Source organism: Alligator sinensis, unplaced genomic scaffold (assembly GCF_000455745.1).
Source record: "Alligator sinensis unplaced genomic scaffold, ASM45574v1 scaffold573_1, whole genome shotgun sequence".
NCBI lineage: Eukaryota > Metazoa > Chordata > Crocodylia > Alligatoridae > Alligator > Alligator sinensis.
The window spans coordinates 2544084-2555889 of NW_005841877.1; the positions used below are offsets into that span (position 1 = coordinate 2544084).

The following is an 11806-nucleotide window of genomic DNA, read 5'->3' on the forward strand; positions in this document are numbered from 1 at the left end:
GGGGGGGCCCCGGCCAGGGGGCGGGGCTACCCATGCAGCCCTTGACAGCCTGCCAAAACTGGGTAAGCGGCTCCCCGCCCAAAATAATTGCCCCTGCCCGCTCAAGCCCCTGCCCCCATGCCATGAGGTCAGTGCTTAAAACAATAGAGACTAGGCTCAGCCCCTGTATGAGCTTGAGGTCACGTAGTAGCTGTAACCTGAGGCAACTAGATTGAGAGACAGGTGAAGGGACAATGACAAAGGAAACAAAACTAATAGAAGAGACTGGGAAGGAATTCTTCCACAAGTCCCAGGTCCCTCCTATCCTGCCATGTGCCCTTGTGGCCACCAGAGGGAGCTTCAGCCTCCAGCCACATAGCTGCCAGAACTTGGCAGCCAAGTTGAAGCCAAAGCCAGCTGTCAGCTCTTGGCAGCCACCTTGGAAGCTCTGATCCCTGGCCAGCCCCCTGCCCTGACCAGAAACCACATACCCAGCACAGGGACAGCGTGCACCAACTCCCTCCTTGTCCACCCTGCCTCCCCAGGTGCTGCACACTAGTGCTGCTGATCCTCCTGGTGCCGTGGGCACATCTGCACTCCTGGTTCAGGACCCTCAGCTGCAATGGCACAAGGGGCAAGTCTGTGCTGCCCCACAACCTCCACTGCTACCTGGAGGGCTACCTGTCACAGCGCTACATGTCCCTGCCCCCACTGTCAAGAAGGACATTGCTGCCAACATTAACATTTTCCTTGGTGTGTGAGAGGCCCATGCCCGCCAAGCTGTGACAACACAGACTGCTCAATAAAGTTCTGAACTGTGTCCCACCTCTCTGCATGCTGTGGGGTTGGGGAGAAACTGGGGCCAGGGGACAGCAGGCAGGGAGTGGGGACAGAGGCTGGGGCCAGGGGCAGGGGTGAGGACTAGGAGGGCCCTGCCCCAGGGCAGGACTTACCATGTGTCCGGAGCTGACGGGGCAGGTGGCTCAGCATGGGCCTCCCCATTAGCAACAGCATCTGGCTGTGCCCAGTATCTGTGGCCTGTCATGCGGTGGGCTGGCACCTGGCCAGGGCCCGCCTCTTCCCCCCCGCCCCCAGGCTGCTGGCAGCTGGCAGTGATGTGACAGTCACAGAGGTGCAGCCTGGCTCCTCGGGTGCCAACATGTGGGTCAGCTGCCACATAAAGGGCATGGACTTTAGGGCATGACTAGGCTGAAGTCCGTCATGGACATCCACTGAACCTGCAAGACCTTGACCTTTATGTGGCACTACTGTGTCGACTGAGAATGCCTTCACTCCCTCATCCCACCCAATAAGGCCTTGTAAATGTAGGTGTTTGAATGCCTGCCCTGTGCAAACTGCCTCTGGCTCTGCACATCAGCACAGCCCTAGAGTGCCACAAGGTCATGCACCCCTCTCCCGGGTCCAGTTGAAGACCCTGGCAGTTAGCATGGATGTATGCACATGGGCAAGGCCAGGGCTCAGTAAGGAGGAAGACAACAACATGGTTATCACATGCCAGCATTCTGGGCCTCTGTGTGGCTGTCCTCTGCATGACCAGCCCTAGATGGCTGCCAACAGTGCCCAGCACAGGGGCATGGCCAAGGACTGGGAGCCACATGGCAGAGGCAGGACCTGCAAGCACAGGAGATAGCTGGTGGTGAGCAGCAGCAGGGAGCAGGTGCTGACCCTGCTAACAGAGACAGCCAGGCAGCAGCCCTGGGGGGATCTCAGCACTGGGCAAGGGGTGCAGCAAGTTGCAGCCCTTTGCAACACTCACCTGTGGCCAAGCAGCAACTCTAGAGGCAGAGACAGCCTGTGGCCTGTCTAGGGAGCATATGGGACCTGCTGGGTTTTTGGACAGATCACTAGTCTTATCCAGGCTCCTAGTGTGCTTGTCCCAGGGAGCAAAATGGCTGCTGGCTTTTATAGTCTGTAGGTAGGGGCTACCAGAGAGCAGCCTAGCCCTGGGGGTGGAAAGTCAGCCAGCCAGGAACCCTGGGCAGGCCCTGGCTAGGCAGGACCAGCACTAAAGTTAGTGCCAGGTCACATCTACAAGTGCATTAATGTGCTTTAACTAAGCGCGCCTAAAGTTGATACCTAAATGCAGGTATGAAATTTAGGTAAAATTAGCCTAAATTTACCATTTTTAATGTGCATTAAGGGTGTGCACATGTAGACATGTGCCCTTACTGTATGGGCTTTTCCATTTAGTTCCTTATAGTGTTGCTCCAAGCCACGATGCTGAACTATAATTTCAATGTAATTCCTCTACTGATTTCATTTTTAATTTCAAAACAAAATTAAATAATCCTCAGCTCACTTTTCCATTGAAAAAAAAATCACCTCTCCCCTCAATATTTTAGCTGTGCCAAATTTGGTTTGGATGTTAAATGCCTTTTGTTTTTCATTGCTGAAATTTCATTTCCCATGCAGCCAATGTTATGTTTTTTCAGACAGAGATCTTAAACATTTCCTGTGATTGATTCCTAACACATTCCAAGGCCTATCCCAAGATCCTGATTTTTTTTCCCTCTCCATTCCCTTTCCGTTCTTTTTTGGCCTATTTTTCTGCTACACTATTTAATATAGTTTCATTTTTATCATCCATTTGTTTACACTAGCCACTTCCCTCCTTCCTGTGCTTTTGGACACACTATCCCCACATGTCTTTTCCTTCCTCTTCAATTTCTACCTTAAATTCTACCTGCACAGCTCCCATCTACCATTTAATTTGCTACAACAGCCCCCCTTTTCATATAGTTCCCAAACTCCCCCCACAAACCAGAGAACTCCCAAATTTAATTAAAATTCTATGAAAACAACAAAAAACCTTTCAGCTTAGCACAAAACTTTCCCTGCCCATATCTAAAAGAGAAATAATAAATTTCATGAAAACTTGAAAAATATTCTTGAAAAGTAGTTACTTTTTACTAGCTACACTTTAAAACCAAATGTAATTAGACAGTATTTATACATACACATGTTATATATAGTACTGGGAGTCCTAGTTATGAAGCAGGATCCTGTTAGGGTGAATACTGTAGAAATACAGGACAAAAGTATGACCCCTGCTCCCTGAACTGTACAAACTGGGTGTGTCTACATATGCATTCGATTTGAGATCAGTTTACTTGCAAGTAAACTACTTGCAAGTAAATGCTCCTGGGCAGTCATCTACACATGCAAGGATGTGACAACAGATTTGCTGCTCTTAGCAGCAAACTGGTGCCACTTCTTGCCGCATGGGCAACTGGTGCCTCCCAAGTCTTGGTGGACACCAGTGGGACATGACCAGGGGAAGTCCCCCAGCCCCCAGTGACTGGGGGCGAGGGAGGGTGCGGGTCCCCCAGTGGCTGGTTGCTGAGTGAGGCAATTTGGCTCCATAGCATAGCAGTGGTAGAAGTGCTGCCAGCGAAGCCAAATTCAGTGGGAGCATGAGCACTCTCCACCAGCCTGTGTGCTCACTGTTGCGGGGGCACCAGCACCCTCAGGCAAGCACGTGCCCCCCTACATGTCACCTATGTCCTGCAGCTCTGCAATGGGCCCCTGCAATGGGCCCCTGCCACCTGCTCGAAGCTCTGGCTACAGGTGCCAGCAGTCATCTTGAAATAACAGCCCTGCTCTTTGTTCCCTGGCAAGTCACTTCCCAGCTTGCACAGGGGCAGCACATGGCAACTGTCTCCTCACTGCCTCTGCCTCTCTGCCCCATGGCTGCTCCAGTCCCTGCCCCTGATAACCAGCACTCCAGGCTTCTGCTGGACACGGCACTGGCCCTGCTGGCTCGTCATGCTGACTGCCAGTTGGCTCACAGCCATCTAGGGTCTCCTGGCTCCCCAACATTCAGTGACTGCCTATCCAGCCACAGCATGCCATCCCAGGGCCACCGCCACATAGCTACCACCTAGACCCCATTCATCTAGCTGGACCCTGGCAAGAATGCTAATGATGGGCTCCTGGATGCCACTACCAGGGCTGTCCTCACCTTCCTGGGCCTCCAGCCCCACTGCCATTGGGCCCACTGGGCCAGCTAGGATTGGTGACATATTCTCCTCTATTCTCCCAGTAAGTAGACATGGATGGTGCCATGAGGCCTCCATTGGAGTGGTCAACCAGTGGCTTTGGAGTTGGTGCTATCAGGCAGGCCTTGGGTTCCTTGACAACAACACACATTTTTGTGCAGGGGGCATGCTTGGGTGGGATGGGCTTCACCTCTCCCCTAAAGGCAAGTGTGTCTTTTCTTCCAGGTTGGCTGATCTCATACGGTGTGCTTTAAACTAGCCCAGACATAGTGGGGCTTACTGAAACTTGGTGGGATTCAATGCATGATTGGGTGGTAAACATAAAGGGCTATAGGCTGTACAGGTGGGATAGAATGGGGAGGAAAGGTGGTGGTGTGGTGCTCTGTGTCAAAGAGCAATACACATCCCCAACAAACAGCACTGGGACAGGGGAGGGGCAGACTGAAGTGCTCTGGGTTAGAATACAAGGGGGTTGTGGGGAAAGGGACTTAACGGTAGGTGTTTACTACAGACCACCCAACCAGAGGGAAGAACTGGACTGGGAATTCTCAGGTCAGCTCATGGAGGCAGTTAAGTCAAGGGACATGGTCATCATGGGTGACCTAAACTACCTGGACATCTGCTGGGAGGAGCAGTCAGCCAGGTCTGACTGCTCACGTAGGTTCCTAGCTGAGATACAGGACCTCCACCTAACCCAGGAGGTGCACAGTCCCACCAGGGGAAATGCCTTGCTGGACCTGGACCTGGTCCTGGCCACAGGCAATGACCTGGTGAGGGGATTGCGGGTTCTCGACCACCTGGGCAATAGCGATCATCACCTACTGGAATTCACCATCCAGCACAGGGTGTCAAAGGCCTGCAGCAAGGCAGCATCCCTGGATTTCAGGAGGGCTGATTTCAATGAGTTAAGGAGATTAGTCGGCGAGGCACTGAGGTCCCGGAGTGGAGGGGAGTTGGGAGTCCAAGAAGAGTGATCGTTCCTTAAGGAGACGATCCTCTGAGCCCGAAGGGTGACAGTCCCAAAGCAAATCAAAGTGGGCAAGAGTGCTCAAAAGCCCCCATGGCTCACCAAAGGCATTCAGGAACATCTGAAAGCTAAAAAGGAGGCATACACCCAATGGAAGGGAGGGGCCATCACCAAGGAGGATTATACCTCCATTGTTTGAGACTGTAGTAGGGCTGTTAGGAAGGCTAAGGTGGAGACAGAAATGGTACTAGTGACCCGGATCAAAGATAACAAGAAGTCCTTTTATAAATACATAGGGAGTAAAAAGAAGTCACCGGGTAACGTGGGGCCCCTGCAGAACATGCTTGGAAATCTGTTGGTCACACCAGTCAATAAAGCTGACCTCTTTAACAAATTCTTTGCCTCCATTTTTCTGGGCAGGGACCGGGACATCCCCCTGCACCCATGAGATTCCGGATGGACCCAGGATAGGCACAGCCAGGCCCAGGGTCAGTGAGGACCTAGTTAGGGAACTTCTGGTGGGACTGGACATGTTCAAATCAGCAGGTCTAGATGTTCTCCACCCCAGGGTGCTGAAGGACTTGGCACTTGTGGTGCTCTGGCAAGGTGCCAGAGGACTGGAAAAGGGCCAATGTGGTCCCCATTTTCAAAAAAGGGAGGAAGGAGGACCTAGGAAACCATAGGCCCATTAGTCTTACCTCAGTCCTGGGGAAGCTCTTTGAGGAAATTATCCAAAAGCACATCTGCGAGGGACCAGCAAGGGAGATTAGGGGCAACCAACATGGGTTCATTAGAGGCAGGTCCTGTCAGACCAACCTGGTTGCCCCCGAGGGCCCACACTCTTTAACATCTTCATCAGCAACTTGGACAAGGGGGTGAAAAGCACCTTGTTCAAATTTGCGGATGACACTAAGATGTGGGGAGAAGTGGGCACGCTAGAAGAGAGGGACAGGCTGCAACTAGATCTGGACAGGATACAGGGGGGGAATAGGATGGGCTTCAATACTGACAAGTGCAAGGTATTGCACCTGGGGAGGAAGAACCAGCAGCATACCTACAGGCTGGGGAAATTCTCTCTCAACAGCACAGAGGCAGAAAAGGAGTCACTATTGTTTCCAAGATGAACATGGGCCGCCAGTGTGAGGACGTGGTCAGTAAGGCTAATTGCACCTTGTGATGCATCCACAGATGCATCACGAGCAGGTCCAGGGAGGTGATCCTCCCCCTCTATGCAACATTGGTCAGGCCACAGTTGGAGTACTGTGTCCAGTTCTGGGTGCCGCACTTCAGGAGGGATGTGGACAGCATTGAGAGGGTCCAGAGGAGGGCCACTCGCATGGTCAGGGGGCAGCAGGGCAGGCCCTATGAAGAAAGACTACAGAACCTGAAACTGTTCAGCCTCCACAAGAGAAGGCTGAGAGGGGATCTGGTAGCCGCCTATAAACTTACCGGGGGGGGAGCAGCAGAGAATGGGAGAGACCCTGTTCCCCCGAGCACTACCAGGAGTAACTAGGAATAACAGCCATAAATTGAGGGAGAGTAGGTTCAGGCTAGACATCAGGAAGCACTACTTCACAGTCAGGGTGGCTGGGATCTGGAACCAACTTCCGAGGGAAGTGGTGCTCACTCCTACCCCTGGGGGTCTTCAAAAGGAGGCTAGATAATCACCTAGCCAGGGTCGTTTGATGGACCTCTGCCAGGGCCACCTTAACTGCTGCCCTGGTGGAGTGAACCTTCAGCTGCCTGAAAGTGAGCTGGCTCACCCTCACTGCCCACCTTGAGTTTGCCGGGGACAACCTCCCCTGGGTCAGCATCATAGCCTGTGTGCTGCATAACATCTGTGAGCCTGTGAGGCCTGAGGGAACTCTTCCACAAGGCCTGGGTGAGGGAGGCATGGCAGATAGAGGGCACCGGGCAGCAGGAGCACCAACTGTGGTGGTAACGACAGCAGTGGGCCCACCACCACTGAGGCCCCGGGCAAGCCACACACCTGCCTCCAGAGGCCAGGGCACAGGGTGCAAGAGGTGCTGGCCAACCACCTCCTCCTGTACTCCCCACTATAGCCTGCTTGGACAGCTGCCCATGGACCCTCCCATCCCCCCCCAGTGCCAGCACCATACTGACTGTAGACACATCTCAGGGGTATGGGGGTCTAGGGGGCAAAGCCGGTGAACAGGTGGCCAGCACCCCAACCTCTGGCCATTCCCCCACAGATGCACATGCTACAGTGAGCCCAGCAGACAGGGGGCTTGCTTGGGGTTATGGTTGCTGGTGGTCCCCCAGTGCAGGCAGCTCCCCCTCTGCCAGCCAGTGTCCAGGACCAGCGGGGCTGGTGTGTGGTCCTGGCCCCGCTGCAGGCAGCTCTGTCTCCGCGCCCTCGTGGAGCTGGGGCAAGTGGCTGGCCTGGGCATAGGAGGGCATAGGAGGAGGGGAGCTTGGAGGCAGGGGCTTCTGGATGGTGGAGCACTGGACCTCCACCCAGGCCCATGGTGGGGCTGATGCTGGGCAGGGGGAAACTGCCAGGGGGGAGGCGGAACTGGGGTCAAGGGCCAGGCAGTAGGCAGCATGAAGGTGATCGCCAGAGCCAGGACAGTGTCCAGCACCTGGCAGTTTTCGTTTGTGGCCTGAATTGCCCTGTCCAGGACCACAGTATGCAGAGCCTCCACCTGCTTACACTTCAGGGCCAGGATCTGCACCCAGAACTACCAGTCTGCCCAGTCAGCCATGTCCTCTGCCTCCCACCTGTCCTGATGGACCACACTCTCTGCCCACCAGGCCCATGAATCCACCAGACAGTCCTCCAGCTGTTACCAGCTGGTTCAGGAGGATGGTGTGGTCCTGGGTCCACTTCCTGTAAAACTGGTGTATCCACAGGGCCCCAGCATCCCTGAGGCTGCATCCCAGCTGCCAACTTCAGCTTCTCCCCCCACATGCAGCTGCAGGGCCTGAAGAGTCATAAGAAGCACATAAGAATCTCGTGTAGATGCACCCACTTAGTATAAAAGGAGAGTCAACAACTGGATACTGAGGCAGGACAAAGAAACAATAAGACAGTATTGGGCATCATATAGTTATTGGTCTTGATACATTAGACTACCTGTTAAGTTTTTTGTAGGTATCATAAAAAAAAGAGAGTTTCAAGCAAAGTTTTGCAAGAGAGTAAAATCTTATTCTGATTTTATTTATGGAAAGTTACTCCCAAACATGAAGGTCAGCATGAGAGAAAAAATAAAAGTGCTTGTTTGAAAATTGAATAGTAGGGTGACTGAAACTGGCTGGCATCATGGGCTGATCAAAGGAAGGACCTGATGTTTCAATTGTTAATGAGGCGTGATCAAAATTCTCACTAATTCTAAACTGTTGCAAAGAAGCTACATATTAATCATTGTATTATTCCAACACCAGATAGAAACTCCAAGAGGCCTCGAGACCAGTCCACACACTCTTGTTCATCAAGAGTCTGCTTCACTGTAGAGGGGAAACAAGTCAGGCTATAGGCAATGTATTAGATTTTCATTGTCAGTTCTTACATTCCTGATCATCCAAAATGAACAGGAGCAAAGGTTGTTCAGCATGTTGGAATATCTGATTGCAAACAAGTTTAAAGTACATAGCAAAAGAGAAGCAACCACTGGAAGCATGACTGGGTTTGCTGTTATAACATGTGGTTCACTGTAGCTAATTGTAAGCTTCCGCTTCTTGCTCAGTTATAATTGTTGGGTGTTCTTTCCTGATGTTGGTTTTGTGCTATGAATGGACTATTCAGGAGGCTAGAGCTAATTCCTACTCTTTAATCAGTGATCTATGTTGTTCAGTTGTTCCTCTTGGCTCTTTAAAAAAAAGAATGTTATGGATATTTTATCCTTGTATTTGATTTCCCTGATGAACTAAATGAGGAGAAAAAGTACTGTACAAGGAATCCAATCTCATTGGACACACCCAATATCCCATTTAATTGGTAAATGCTAATAGAATGCTTTGTCTTTCAGTTGTGAAATTCTGCACTGTGCAGAGGCCAGCTCCAACTATATGCACTAGTTAAATCTGTGGGACTGTAGTAATTTACCAACCTTATAATTGCCATTCCTATGGGAAAGGATTGTACCCCCGAACAACAGCAGTTTAGCAAATGTACTTAATGTTCAGTCCAGGGGCTACAGGCTCTCTCTCTAGTGTTTTTTGCAGTGTTAGCACTTAGGTCTGTTTCTCCTAGCAGTTTCCTTTGAATTGTCTTCAGACAAATGTCCTTGAGAAGTATTTGAACTGGCACCATTCTGACAGCACTCCTTGATCTTCTAATAACCAGAAACTTTTTTTCCCCTGACTTTTGTTTGTTTTATTTTTTTATCTTTGATGTAATATAACCTCTCCCCATTATTAAAAGACCCCTCCAACTCTCAAGCTGTACATTTTATTCATAATACTAGGTACTTTACGCTTGATCAATCCTAACTCACCCGATGCCTGTGGTTCTCTCCCATGTGCAAAGGATGCCCCAAGACCTCAGCCAATGAGTTTGGCCTCCATCTGTTCTTCATAATGCATTCAATAAATGTTGGCTCTTCAGTCAATATCCATGTGAGGTGCCACAGGGTGCCCAGCACTGCAGCCAGTTCAAATGGGGGCAAACCCCACCCTGTGTTGGAAGACTGTGAAGAAATCCAAAAGGAGACCCTGGTTGACTTCCTTTCCCTTTAGTCTACACCACAAGTTGACACAGGATGGGGTGCTGAGGCCATCTGTAAAAACAGCAGAAGGTCAGTGAAATGGCTGTGAGACTGAGGGTTGCTTGCTGTTTGTTTAGCTTTCTGGCCTGTTAGATAATTTCCTGCATGACAGTGCTCTTCTCTTTCCATTATGTGTAGCACAGGGTGCAGCTTGTCCATGTAGTCATAAGAGCTGAGCACAGACAGTTGAATCAATTCAAGCCCAAGCCTGAATCAATACAGTCTTCAGATGTTAATGTAAACTGTGTAGATTGAACTGATAAGTAAGTGACAGGAATTCAGTTTTGATTCTGGAAATGCAGCCACATGCCTGCAGTGACCCAGGCCAGAAGCTGGGAGGTGCTAGAGCATGGCTCCCCACTCAACTGGAGCTGACAGCTTGGGCCAAGGTTAGGCCAGCATGGCTGCAAGGGGGCTGCAGGGGAGGTGCAAAGCATCCTGGGATGCTGAGGGACTGTGAGTTAACGTGAATACATATCACAGAGGTGGGAATGGAATTCTTATTGTCCCTCAACTTCCTTCCTTACATATATATGTAGTCTGAACCTAGCTTTAAGTCATTTCCCTTCCTTAAGGAGCCCATAACTAGGGTAAATTCTGCTATTCCACTTGGCTTAAACAGCTTTCTATTCTTGTTAAGTTGCAAAGTAAAATAGATTAAGTCTTTCCATTCCAGCAAAATTCTAATATTATAAAAGCCTTAGTCTGTCTGTCTGTAACTCTTTATTTGCACTCTGATTGGCTGACTGAAACAGCCAGAGTGCTCTAAGAGTGTTCAGACAGAAGCACCACCATGACGGCGGGGACACAGGGGACAGAATGGGAGGAGAGGGGGTGTGGGCTTGTTCCCCCCCTCCCCTGACTGGATGAGAAGTGGGGGCAGGGCCAGATGCTGGGGGACACAGAGCCACCGGGCCCCGGAAAAAGCCAGCAGGGAGGGGAAGGGAGGGGGAGGCATGGTGGCAGCACCTCGCCACCGCTGCCATGCCCCAGCAACAGCCCCAAAGGGGAGAGCGGTGGGAAACAGGCCCAGTCCCGAAGCAGCAGGGGCAAGGACCCATTTTCCCCCTCCTCCAAATGGACAAGAAGTGGGGGCAGGAGCAGGGCCAGATATGGGACTCTGTCCCTATCTGCCATGATGGTGGGGAGTGCACCATCACTGCTCCATCACCGCCAGGCCCCAACAAAAGCCGGAAGGGAGGGGGAGGAAGGGAGGGGAGCAGGAGGGCCAGGAGGGACACAGTGATAGCACCCCACCACCGCCGCCACCAGGCCTTGCCCAAAGCTGGGAGGGAGAGAAGTGGGGAGGGGAGACAGGTGGATGTGAGCTGGGTGGACCTGAAGCGTGGAGGTGGGGGGGGAGCAGTGCCAGACCAGAAGCGGTGGGGAGGGGAGGGAATGGGCTTGGACCAAAAGGGTGGGGAGGGGGAAATAGGCCTGGACTCATGGGGGGATGAGTGAGCAGGGCTAGACCCAAAGTGCAGGGGGGACGGGGGACGGACAGGGGCCTCCGTCCCTGCCCCCCTATCATTCTTGATGGGCAATTGACTACTAGAACTAAGATCCTTCTATTTCTTTAATTTTACTCCACTTTTTGTAAATACTTTTGTAATGGCCAGACACACTTTCCTCCCCAAACTAATTTCAGTTTTATTACCTTGTTTTTCTACTTCTTTTTTTTGGCATGGCCTTGCTCAGTTAGGTTCCAGCCTGTGTCATCAAGGAGAGGTGTGTTCTCAGGTAGCGAGAGTTTCCGTTTGTCCTGTTACAGCAAAATCTAGGTTTTTAAAATACACTCATTGTTGCAGTACTTGAATTACTGTACTTCAAGAAAATCAACTACACTTCATACAGATAACATCTGTGTCACACAGTATATAGCAAAGATTATAAAGAGTTATAAATAGCATTATAATGAGTCCTTATTTGGAATTAAGCATTTTATTCTGCCTGCACTAGTTTACTATGTAGCTGTCACAATAGCATCATCTTTGATCCAGAGCTGCAATAAAATGTGTATTTATTTTCTGTTTAGTTTAGCAATCCAAAGGTTAAGACTCGTGTGTATTTGTTGGCTAGAGTTTTCAAGAAACTTTGTGCAATGTTGCATATGC

The 11806-nt window shown here is 51.0% G+C and overlaps 1 long non-coding RNA gene across 1 annotated transcript in view; it reads right to left on the reverse strand.

The window, feature by feature from the left end:
• LOC112549171 overlaps positions 1–11436 on the reverse strand; it is a 13888-nt gene extending 2452 nt beyond the window's left edge. Inside the window, exons 1-2 of the long non-coding RNA XR_003092510.1 lie at positions 11350–11436; positions 9423–9704 (exon numbers count right to left, since the gene is read on the reverse strand). This is a non-coding gene — a long non-coding RNA (uncharacterized LOC112549171). The remainder of the gene's footprint in view (positions 1–9422; positions 9705–11349) is intronic.
• Between the last annotated feature and the right edge of the window lie 370 nt (positions 11437–11806).